Here is a 10010-nt window from a genome sequence, read left to right as displayed (position 1 = left end):
TAGCAGAGAATGGTTTCGATCCATTGACCTCTGGGTTATGGGCCCAGCACGCTGCCGCTGCGCCACTCTGCTCGTGGTTGACTCTTTGCGGGGTCGGACTTGAGGTAAAGTTTGAAGAAATCAGTAACAACGTGATCAATGTTCCCAGAGCGGTGAATCTGTCGCGCCGAACTTCATTCTATGAAGGTGATTGCAGTCATTCCCCACTTTCCCATCAGAACAACGTCACAGAAGAAATCACGTCACCTTCACAGAACAACCATTCAGCACGAAACTGAATTATCTGAACCATGCTGACCAGAATCAGTGTGCTCAAACGTGTATTCTTGTTGAAAGAAAAAATGAGGAAGTGAATAGTTGTGTGGCTGCCGCAGGGCAGTAATGACGTACCTCCTGGTTTAAGGAGCAGAGTGCGGTAGGGAAACCGTGCTGGGCCATTACCCTGAGGACGAGGAATCGAGGCTGTTCTCTTCTATTTACATTCTCCCTCGCACCAAAAGTAAACAGAACTCACGTTCCTGTTTGCTTTGCAGCAAATACCTATCAGAAATTTCTTGCAGTCTCATCCCGACATTAGTCCCAAGAATGAAGGAGACAGCATGACACAGTGCAACATTGTAAAGCTCACACATAGGGAACCACGGAGAAAATGCTTTAAAGTCTCAGCAGGCCTGGCAGCATCTGCAGGGAGAGAAAAGAGCTAACGTTTCTAGTCCACGTGACAATTTGTCAAAGCTGCACGGGAAACGTTATCCAGTAGTACTCCACAGAGGGGCAATATAGATATATAACGATATCCAGTAATACCTCACAGTGAGGCAATAAGGAAATAAGGTTTATCGAGCAATAAATCACAATAGAAACCGAGTTCCCAACTTCCCCTCTCGGACGCATGTGAACAATCCAACCAGCCACACTATTTATAAGTTGAGAAGACGAATTTTACACGGGGTCCTGGGATCAATATGAATTCCTCAACCAGAGTCACTGAAGCAGATTATCGAGTCATTAACTGGGCTTTTGCCTGTGGGGTCTTGCTGTGCGTATTTAAGCAGGAAGCCCATGACCTCAGGCCAACGCTTGTTCAATGATCTTCCTGAGGTTGAAAATCTGTCTGGAGAAATTAAATCTCGTGCAGGAAAAGTGAATATCAGGAGAGAGATTCTAACCCACGTCTCCAAAAGAGACAGCGAGCTGAACGCAGCATCTTAGACCGCCTGGCCATCCTGCTGCGTCGTCGTCAAAACTAAGTTCCGTGCACAAATTGACTTAAATTCAATCTTCATCGTCGTTTCATTTCAAACAAGACATGCGTTTCCTCCTTTTGAACCCCAGCCAGAGTCCTGTATCCGAGTGCTCCAAATATGGCCTTACCAAAGTTTTGTACAGCTGCATCATCACCACACGGCTCTTAAATGCAACCCCTCTGTTAATGAACGCTAGCACACCATTGGCCTTCTCCACAGCTCTATCCACTTGAGTGGCAACTTTCAAACATCTATGAACATAGCCCCCAATATCTCTCTGCTCCTCCAAATTGCCAAGAACCCTACCGTTAACCCATTATTACGCATTCATATTTGTCCTTCCAAAATGGACAACCTCACACTTTTCAGGATTAAACTCCATCTGCCACTTCTCAGCCCAGCTCTGCATCCTATCTATGTCTCTTTGCAACCGACAATAGCCCTCCTCACTATCCACAGCTCCACCAATCTTCGTATCGTCTGCAAATTTACTGACCCACCCTTCAATTCCCTCATCCAAGTCATTATTGAAAATCACAAACAGCAGAGGACCCAGAACTGATCCCTGCGGTACGCCACTGGTAACTGGGATCCAGGCTGAATATTTGCTATCCATCACCACTCTCTGACTTCTATCGGTTAGCCAGTTCGTTACCTAACAGGCCAAATGTCCCACTATCCCATGCCTCCTTACTTTCTGCATAAGCCTACCATGGGGATCATTATCAAATGCCTTAGTAAAATCCATGTACACTACATCCACTTCTTTACCTTCATCCACATGCTTCATCACCTCCTCAAAGAATTCAATAAGACTTGTTAGGCAAGACCTACCTCTCACAAATCCATGCTGACTATCCCTAATCAAGCAGTGTCTTTCTAGATACTCAGAAATCCTATCGCTCAGTGCCCTTTCCATTACTTTGCCTACCACCGAAGTAAGACTGACTGGACTGTAATTTCCAGGGTTATCCCTATTCCCTTTTTTGAACAGGAGAACGACATTCGCCACTCCCCAATCCCCTGGTACCACCCCTGCTGACAGTAAGGACGAAAAGATCATTGCCGACGGCTCTGCAATTTCATCTCTTGCTTCCCATAGAATTCTTGTATATATTCCGTCAGGCCCGGAGGACTTGTCTATCCCCAACTTTTACAAAATGCCCAACGCATCTTCCTTCCTAACAAGTATTTCCTCGAGCTTACTGTTTCACACTATCCTCTCCAACAATGTGGCCCCTCTCATTTGTAAATACTGAAGAAAAGAACTCGTTCAAGACCTCTCCTATCTCTTCAGACACAATACACAATCTCCCGCTACTGTCCTTGATCGGACCTACCCTCGCTCTAGTCATTCTCATATTTCTCACATATGTGTAAAAGGCCTTGGGATTTACCTGGATCCTACCCGCCAAAGATTTTCCTTGCCCTCTCTTAGCTCTCCGAATCCCTTTCTTCAGTTCCCTCCTGGTTATCTTGTATCCCTCCAGCGCCCTGATTGAAACTTGTTTCCTCAGCCTTACAGATGTCTCCTTCTTCCTCTTAACAAGACATTCAACCTCTCTTGTCAACCATGGTTCCCTCACTCGACCATCTCTTCCCTGCCTGACAGGGACATACATATCAAGGACACGTAGTACCTATTCCTTGAACAAGTTTCACATTTCACTTGTGTCCTTCCCTGCCAGCCTATGTTCCCAACTTATGCACTTCAATGCTTGCCTGACAACATCGTATTTACCCTTACCCCAATTGTAAACCTTGCCCTGTTGCACGCACCTAACCCTCTCCATTACTAAAGTGAAAGTCACAGAATTGTGGTCACTATCTCCAAAATGCTCCCCCACTAACAAATCTATCGCTTGCCTTGGTTCATTACCAAGTACCAAATCCAATATGGCCTCCCCACTGGTCGGACAATCTACATACTGTGTTGGAAAAGCTTCCTGGACACACTGCACAAACTGTGGAGAAGATACTGCGTGATAGGATCTATTCACATTTGGAAGAAAATAGACTTATCAGTGATAGGCAGCATGGTTTTGTGCAGGGAAGGTCATAACTTAGAAACCTAATAGAATTCTTTGAGGAAGTGACAACGTTAATTGATGAGGGAAGGGCTGTAGATGTCATATACATGGACTTCAGTAAGGCGTTTGATAAAGTTTCCCATGGCAGGTTGCTGGAAAAAGTGAAGTCGTATGGGGTTCAGGCTGTACTAGCTAGATGGAAAAAGAACTGGCTGGGCAACAGCAGACAGAGAGTAGTGGTGGAAGGGAGTGTCTCAAAACGGAGAAAGGTGACTAGTGGTGTTCCACAGGGATCCGTGCTCGGAGCACTGTTGTTTGTGATATACAGAAATGATCTGGACGAAGGAATAGGTGGTTTGATTAGCAAGTTTGCAGATGATATTAAGATTGGTGGAGTTGCAGATACCGTGGAGGACTGTCAGAGAATACCGGGAAATATAAATAGATTGGAGAGTTGGGCAGAGAAATGGCAGGTGGAGTTCAATCCAGGCAAATGCGAGGTGATGCATTTTGGAAGATCTAATTCAAGAGCGGACTTTACGGTCAATGGAAGAGTCCTGGGGAAAATTGATGTACAGAGAGATCTGGGAGTTCAGGTCCATTGTACCCTGAAGGTGGCAACGCAGGTCGATAGAGTGGTCAAAAAAGCATACAGCATGCTTGCCTTCATCGGACGGGGTATTGAGTACAAGAGTCGGCAGGTCATGTTACAGTTGTCTAGAACTTTGGTCAGGCCACAGTTGGAATACTGCGTGCAGTTCTGGTCGCCACATTACCAGAAGGATGTGGATGATTTAGAGATGGTGCAGAGGAGGTTCACCAGGATGTTGCCTGGTATGGAGGGTGCTAGCTATGAAGGAAGGTTGAGTAGATTAGGATTGTTTTCATTGGAAAGACGGAGGTTGAAGGGGGACCTGATTGAGGTCTACAAAATTATGAGAGGTATATACAGGGTGGATAGCAACAAGCTTTTTCCAAGAATGGGGGTGTCAATTACAAGGGGTCACGATTTCAAGGTGAGAGGTGGAAAGTTTAAGGGAGGTGTGCGTGGAAAGTATTTTACGCAGAGGGTGGTGGGTGCCTGGAACGCTTTGCCAGCGGAGCTGGTAGAGGCGGGCACGATAGCGTCATTTAAGATGCATCTAGACAGATATATGAATGGGCGGGGAACAGAGGGAAGTAGATCCTTGGAAAATAGGCGACAGGTTTTGGTGAAGGATCTGGATCGGCGCAGGCTGGGAGGGCCGAAGGGCCTGTTCCTGTGCTGTAATTTTCTTTGCTCTTTGTTCTTTGTAAAGAGTTTCCACTCAATGTTTGGGAAGTTGAAGTCACCCATGACTACTACCCTGTGATTTCTGCACCTTTCCAAAATCTGTTTCCCAATCTGTTCCTCCACATCTCTGCTAATATTTGGGCCCACAGAAAACTCCCAACAAGGTGACCGCTCCTTTCGTATTTCTGACTTCAACCCATACTACCTCAGTAGGCAGATCCTCCTCGAAATGTCTGTCTGCAGCTGTTATACTATCTCTAATTAGCAATGACACCCCCCCCCCACCACCTCTTTTACCACCCTCCCTAATCGTATTGAAACTTCTATAACCAGGGACCTCCAACAACCATTTCTGCCCCTCTTCTATCGAAGTTTCTGTGATGGCCACCACATCGTAGTCCCACGTACCGATCCATGCCTTAAGTTCACCCACCTTATTCCTGATGCTTCTTGCGTTGAGGTATACACACTTCAACCCATCTCCGTGCCTGCAAGTACTCTCCTTTGTCAGTGTTACCTTCCCCACTGCCTCATTACACGCTTTGGCGTTCTGAATATCGGCTACCTCAGTTGCTGGACTACAAATCCGGTTCCCATTCCCCTGCCAAATTAGTTTATACCCTCCCGAAGATTACTAGAAAACCTCCCTCCCAGGATATTGGTGCCCCTCTGGTTCAGATGCAACCCATCCTGCTTGTACAGGTCCCACCTCCCCCAGAATGCACTCCAATTATCCAAATACCTGAAGCCCTCCCTCCTACACCATCCCTGCAGCCACGTGTTTAACTGCACTCTCTCCCTATTCCTAGCCTCGCTATCACGTGGCACCGGCAACAAACCAGAGATGACAACTCTGTCTGTTCTGGCTTTTAACTTCCAGCCTAACTCCGTTTATTACCTCCACACCCTTTTTCCTACCTACCTCGTTGATAGCAATGTGCACCACGACTTCTGGCTGCTCACTCTCCCCCTTAAGGATCCTGAAGACACGATACGAGACATCCCTGGCACAGGCACCCGGAAGGCAGCATACCTTCTGGGAGTCTCGCTCGCGACCACAGAATCTCCTATCTATTCCCTTAACCATTGAATCTCCTATTACGATTACTTTTCTCTTCTCCCCCTTCCCTTCTGAGCCCCAGACCCAGACTCAGTGCCAGAGAGCTGGCCGCTAAGGCCTTCCCCCGGTAGGTCACCCCCCCCCCCCTCAACAGCATCCAAAACGGTATACTTGTTTTGAAGAGGAACGGCCACGAGGGATCCCTGCACTGTCTGCCTGTTTGTTTTCGTTCCCCTGACTGTAATCCAGCTACTCTTGTCCTGTACCTTGGGTGTGCTTACCTCCCTGTAACTATTCTCTATAACCCCCTCTGCCTCGTGGATGATCCGAAGTTCATCCAGCTCCAGCTCCAGTTCCCTAACACGGTCTCTGAGGAGCTAGAGTTGGGTGCACTTCCCTCAGGTACAGTCAGCGTGGACACCGTATCCCTCACCACCCACATCCTACAGGATGAGCATGTAACTGCCCTAGCCTCCAACCCTTCTTACCTTACAGAATATAGCTGCCCTGTGGATCAACTGGACTTCCGGCCTCTGACTCTGCTCCCAGTCAGCTGCACACTCTATAAACTCCTGGTTCCGTTCTCGCTCTTTGCTGAAATGAAATTAAAGGAGCACCTTACTAACTTCTCACCTAACTCCCTCAGTCACCAAACACTCACTGTAGCAGTCAAATGCACCAAATTCATCACTCAGAGGAAACAAAGTGTGCACTGTAGCTGGATCACTTTTATACTGTGAATCTAGCCTCTGGAGACTGGCCTAATCCAATTAGCTAATTAATAAGCTCCAGCTGCAAGTACCGACAAGTAGAACCTTTGTTTAAAGCTTGATGAAAATTCACCTTCTCAACCAAACAGGAACTTTTAAGTTAATTAACTAAATAAAAGAAAGACTAGACTTTAGATCAAAATTAACCCTTATACACCCTCAGTCACGAAACTCTCACTATAGCACGCAAATGCACCAAATTCAGAACTCAGTGAAGAACGCCTCCAGTGGACAAACAGGAGGAACTTCATTCAGTGGAGGCAGCAGTGGAGGATTCTGGAAGAGGTCAACTGAGTCACCTCGACTGTACTGTGGGCAACCGAAGAACAGGTGTCAAGGAGCGGTTAAGCGCCAAACACGTCCCTCCCTACGTTTCCTCAAAACTGCTCCCGCGTTCAGTCAATGGCACCATATCGATCGCACAGGTGTTAAAAAGTGCTTTGCAGGGTTCGTCCGGGATTGGAACCCGGGACCTCTGGTATTTTATCGCAGCAGAATTTCCGACGTGAGAATCGCCAAAGCGAGAATCATACCCTGAGACAAACGAGCCACCTGGTGATCAACGTCCCGCTGAAACAATCTTACCATTACTTCCCAACCGAAGCTTATTTTATTAACTCAATGGGCTTCTTAATTCCTGTTGAATTTGGTTTGGTTGTTAAAGTAAAATCCAAATAAACTATTTTTTGTCCCTTGCTTATCTTATCGGGATCATTAGGTCAATTTGGTTCTTTCTGGTTTGTTGGCCTCCACTGCGAACAGAACAATAGACACACGGGACCAATCTTTATAAATAGAAGCGTCGAGCACATTCTTCATAATGCAGATTCTTCATAAAATCCTGAAAGAGAATTGGAAAATGTTGGATTACTCGGCTGGTCTGGCAACATCTGTGGAGAGAGAAAGAGAGTTACAGTTCCGAGTCAAGTATGACCCTGCTTCTCATACACTGTTTCCCTCTGTACAGATGCTGCCAGGACTACTGGGATTTTCCAGCATTTTCTGTTTTTATCACGGGTTTACCGCCAGCTCTCGGCGACCAACGTGGACACGGTGGGCAAAATGGATTTCGCCTGATCTGTAACTATTCAATGATTCTCTAAACGAGAGTGTAAGATCTGATCAAAGTGAAGTATCCAATTGGAGAGTTGCATCCTGGAGATTGGAATCTGTCTCCACAGCTGCTTCCGGTGCTGCTTTCACAGACAAGTAGCCGAAGAACCCCTCCAGTGGACAAACATGAGGAAATTCATCCAGTGGAAGCGGCAGAGGAGGATTCTGGAAGAGGTCAACTGGGTCACCTCGACTGTACTGTTGGCAGCTGAAGAACTGGCGTGAAGAAGTGGTTAAGCTCTAAACATGACCCTCGCTCCCTCCCTCCCTTTCCTCCAAACTACTCCCGAGTTCAGTCAATGGCACCATATCGATCGTACAGATTTTAAAAAGTTATTTGCACAGTCCGCAATCTGAACCCGGGATCTCTCTCATTTTATGGCAGCAGAAGATCCTAACCGAGAATCATACCACTAGACCAACGAGCCAGCCGGTGGTCAGCGTGCCGCTGACACCATTTTACCATTACCTCCCAAGCAAAATTTATTTTATCAACTCAATGGGCTTTTTAATTCCTGTTCAATTTGGTTTGGTTGTTAAAGTAAAATCGAAAGAAACTCTTTTTTGTCCCTTGCTTTTCTTATCGGGGTCATTGGGTCAATTTGGTTCTTTCTGGTTTGTTGGCCTCCGCTGCGAACAGAACAATAGACATCCGGGACCAATCTTTATAAATAGAAGCGTCGAGCACAAGGGCAATGCCGCTATGGAGATTCTTCATAAAATCCTGAAAGAGAAATATAACATGTTGGATAACTCGGCTGGTCTGGCAACATCTGTGGAGAGAGAAAGTTACAGTTCCGAGTCCAGTATGACATTGCCTCCCATTCTCGGTTTCCCTCTCAGTCAATGTCTGGTACTGTATGTGAGGGTGGGATTCAGTCTCTATCAGACATTGGTACTGAATGTCAGTGTGGAAATCTTTCTGTATTTATCAATCACAATTCTTGTTTGGGAAACGTGAGATGAATACGTAACATCCGCATGGCTGTAAGAGATAGAGAAAGTCACACAGAAAGAGACTATCAGGATACACACAGTGACACACAGAAAAGGTTCAGTGCAAACCAGCAAGATACTGAGATGGAGAAATTGGGTATTTAGGAAAATGTGTTTTCTGCTGCACACAGAGAGGCCCTGTTTGTAAATGTATATCCTGCTGTGTAACCGTGCTCTCTGATGTGTAACTGAGCTCTCAGCCGTGTAACTGAGCTCTCTGCTGTGTGACTGTTCTCTCTGTCGTGGAACAATGACTCTGCCGGTGACAAATCTGCACTGCACTGCACTAATTGGAGGGCTGTGACCAGTGGTGTTCCACAGGGATCAGTGCTGGGACCTTTGCTCTTTGTAGTATATATAAATGATTTGGAGGAAAATGTAACTGGTCTGTTGAGTAAGTTTGCAGACGACACAAAGGTTGGTGGAATTGCGGATAGCGATGAGGACTGTCAGAGGATACAGCAGGATTTAGATTGTTTGGAGACTTGGGCGGAGAGATTGCAGATGGAGTTTAATCCGGACAAATGTCAGGTAATGCATTTTGGAAGGTCTAATGCAGGTAGGGAATATACAGTGAATGGTAGAACCCTCAAGAGTATTGAAAGTCAAAGAGATCTAGGAGTACAGGTCTACAGGTCATTGAAAGGGGCAACACAGGTGGAGAAGGTAGTCAAGAAGGCATACGGCATGCTTGCCTTCATTGGCCGGGGCATTGAGTATAAGAATTGGCAAGTCATGTTGCAGCTGTATAGAACCTTAGTTAGGCCACACTTGGAGTATAGTGTTCAATTCTGGTCGCCACACTACCAGAAGGATGTGGAGGCTTTAGAGAGGGTGCAGAAGAGATTTACCAGAATGTTGCCTGGTATGGAGGGCATTAGCTATGAGGAGCGGTTGAATAAACTCGGTTTGTTCTCACTGGAACGAAGGTGGTTGAGGGGAGACCTGATAGAGGTCTATAAAATTATGAGGGGCACAGACAGAGTGGATAGTCAGAGGCTTTTCCCCAGGGTAGAGGGGTCAATTACTAGGTTTAAGGTGAGAGGGGCAACGTTTAGAGTAGATGCACGAGGCAAGTTTTTTACGCAGAGAGAAGTGGGTGCCTGGAACTCGCTACCGGAGGAGGTGGTGGAAGCAGGGACGATAGTGACATTTAAGGGGCATCTTGACAAATACATGAATAGGATGGGAATAGAGGGATACGGACCCAGGAAGTGTAGAAGATTGTAGTTTAGTCGGGCAGCATGGTCGGCACGGGCTTGGAGGGCCGAAGGGCCTGTTCCTGTGCTGTACATTTCTTTGTTCTTTGATTGTGTTAAATCATTCCCTGTTGTGTAAATGTGTTCCCGGTTGTGGAAATCGATCCGTCTGAAGCAGAACCTTTCTGCGCCATTACGGAGACGAAATTTCAATTCCAGATTTATTCAATCTTGTCACCAAGGCTTAGTTCACACCCCTGGATTCCCAGTCAAGCGACATAATATTATGAAGACAGTTAATTCAGCATGAATAATATGGAAG

The 10010-nt window shown here is 46.4% G+C and overlaps 1 non-coding gene across 1 annotated transcript; it reads right to left on the bottom strand.

Annotated features, from left to right (window-relative positions):
- On the bottom strand, positions 1–72 carry trnam-cau (transfer RNA methionine (anticodon CAU)). Its single transcript has one exon. It is a non-coding gene; the product is annotated as a tRNA-Met (tRNA).
- Between the last annotated feature and the right edge of the window lie 9938 nt (positions 73–10010).

The sequence above is a fragment of the Scyliorhinus torazame genome, unplaced genomic scaffold (genome assembly GCF_047496885.1).
Source record: "Scyliorhinus torazame isolate Kashiwa2021f unplaced genomic scaffold, sScyTor2.1 scaffold_485, whole genome shotgun sequence".
In the NCBI taxonomy this organism is placed as follows: domain Eukaryota; kingdom Metazoa; phylum Chordata; class Chondrichthyes; order Carcharhiniformes; family Scyliorhinidae; genus Scyliorhinus; species Scyliorhinus torazame.
This window is presented reverse-complemented; position numbering and strand designations above follow the sequence as displayed.